At 56.4% G+C, this 2,500-nt stretch overlaps 1 non-coding gene across 1 annotated transcript in view; it reads right to left on the bottom strand.

The window, feature by feature from the left end:
* The window catches only part of LOC125798594 (18S ribosomal RNA), a 1,864-nt gene extending 377 nt beyond the window's left edge, over window positions 1–1,487 (bottom strand). The window contains exon 1 of the ribosomal RNA XR_007437387.1: window positions 1–1,487. This exon is cut by the window's left edge and continues 377 nt beyond it. This is a non-coding gene — a ribosomal RNA (18S ribosomal RNA).
* Window positions 1,488–2,500: the final 1,013 nt, after the last annotated feature.

Consider the following 2,500-nt stretch of genomic DNA (forward strand, 5'->3'; position numbering starts at 1 on the left):
AGACCTGTTATTGCTCCATCTCGCGTGGCTATACGCCACTGGTCCCTCTAAGAAGTTAACCGCGACCGCGGGGGGCCGCGTAACTATTTAGCACGAAGGAATCTCGTTCGTTATCGGAATTAACCAGACAAATCACTCCACCAACTAAGAACGGCCATGCACCACCACCCACAGAATCGAGAAAGAGCCATCAGTCTGTCAATCCTTTCCGTGTCCGGGCCGGGTGAGGTTCCCCGTGTTGAGTCAAATTAAGCCGCAGGCTCCACTCCTGGTGGTGCCCTTCCGTCAATTCCTTTAAGTTTCAGTTTTGCAACCATACTCCCCCCGGAACCCAAAGACTCTGGTTTCCCCGCACGCTGCCCGGCGGGTCATGGGAATAACGCCGCCGGATCGCGGGTCGGCATAGTTTACGGTCGGAACTACGACGGTATCTGATCGTCTTCGAACCTCCGACTTTCGTTCTTGATTAATGAAAACATTCTTGGCAAATGCTTTCGCTTTCGTCCGTCTTGCGCCGGTCCAAGAATTTCACCTCTAGCGGCGCAATACGAATGCCCCCGGCCGTCCCTCTTAATCATGGCCCTGGTTCAGGAAACCCACAAAATAGAACCGGAGTCCTATTCCATTATTCCTAGCTCAGGCATTCAGGCGAGTTTGGTGCCCGCTTTGAACACTCTGATTTTTTCAAAGTAAACGCTCCGGACCCCTGAGGACCGGACACCCAACCAAGGGCATCCGGGGGGCGCCGGGAGGCAGGGTCTGGGACAGGCGGTAGCTCGCCTCGCGGCGGACCGCCAGCCCACTCCCGAAGTCCAACTACGAGCTTTTTAACTGCAGCAAATTTAATATACGCTATTGGAGCTGGAATTACCGCGGCTGCTGGCACCAGACTTGCCCTCCAATGGGTCCTCACCCATGTGTTTAGGATACGTTCATTCCGATTACAGGGCCTCGAAAGAGACCTGCATCGTTATTTTTCGTCACTACCTCACCGTGTCGGTAATGGGTAATTTGCGCGCCTGCTGCCTTCCTTGGATGTGGTAGCCATTTCTCAGGCTCCCTCTCCGGAATCGAACCCTGATTCCCCGTTACCCGTGGTCACCATGGTAGCCCCCTATGCTACCATCGACAGCTGATAGGGCAGACATTCGAATGAGACGTCGCCGCCGCGGTGGGCGCGCGATCGACCCGAGGTTATCTAGAGTCACCAAAGGGCCGGGGGAAACCCTCGCGGGTCCCCCCGGGTGGGTTTTGGGTCTGATAAATGCACGCATCCCGGCCCCCCCGAGAGAGGACCGGTCAGCGCTCGTTTGCATGTATTAGCTCTGGAATTACCACAGTTATCCGAGTAACGTGTGGAGCGATCAAAGGAACCATAACTGATTTAATGAGCCATTCGCAGTTTCACTGTACCTTCCGTGTGCACTTAGACCTGCATGGCTTAATCTTTGAGACAAGCATATGTTACTGGCAGGATCAACCAGGTTGCTGCGAGTGGTTTTTGTCACAGAAAAAACCATTGGTTCTTAGAGGGGAGAGGGATCGGCCCCGTACCGTCCGAAGGACCCCCCGGGGAGGGGGGGACGGGCGGAGAGGCTCGTCCGAGCTCACCCCTCATTGCTCCCAGTGGAAATTAGTGTGGCAACTCCGCTGCGCGAGTTCCCGCTTGCTTCGGGGATAACAAGGAAACGCTCGTTCCGAAACCGGGGGTCCGGAGCTTTTTGAAGCCGGGTGCTGGAGCTCGGTTGGACGCGAGGACCACCGAGGCATCCGAGTCCGACGGCTCCGGGCCGACCAGTTATCGTGTAGGGCAGATTGAGATATAGACGGGCCGTCTACGACTCCCTCGGATAGGTTCGGAAAGGTCCTCCCCCTGACGGAGGACCCCCCTGGAGGCTAACCCGCTGGGTCGGGTAGGAACGCACCGCGCACAGTGGCCACGGAGGGCCGCGCGGTTGCCTACCCAGGCGGGCTCGGTAGTCCATTCGATCGGGTCAAAATAATGAAAGAGATACCCCCCCTGGAACCGTCTCTGGAAGTTTGGTTTTTCCTCCGTACCGCCTGGGGGGCGGGGGGCGGGACGGAGGCCGACCTGCGGAGCTTCTTGGTCGGGTAGGATCGGGTCCGTGTTATAGTGTCCAAAAATCCACTTTGGAACCATTATTGGGGCTTTATTTAAGCTCTGCCATGCTTAGAAATGAATGGAGAATCATCTCCAGTGCTTGGACCCCTAGTCATTGCCACTCTCCTCAACAGTCCGACGGCACCCCTTTGAAAAACCCCCCGACGAAAAATCCTCCAGAGCGCGGGCGAACTCGCTCCGAGGCCGACCGGAGTGCACCTTCGTCGGGCAAGGGAGTCGGGCGAAGGGGGTCAGAAATCCTGGAGCTCGCCACCCTCACTAGTTTTTGGCGTGAAATGGTAGACCAAAAGTGGGGACTTAGAAAAATTTCGCACTTTTTCGACCTACCACTGGTAGACCGAGTGGGACTTAGTCATT

This window comes from Astyanax mexicanus, unplaced genomic scaffold (assembly GCF_023375975.1).
Source record: "Astyanax mexicanus isolate ESR-SI-001 unplaced genomic scaffold, AstMex3_surface scaffold_63, whole genome shotgun sequence".
Classification (NCBI taxonomy): Eukaryota; Metazoa; Chordata; class Actinopteri; order Characiformes; family Acestrorhamphidae; genus Astyanax; species Astyanax mexicanus.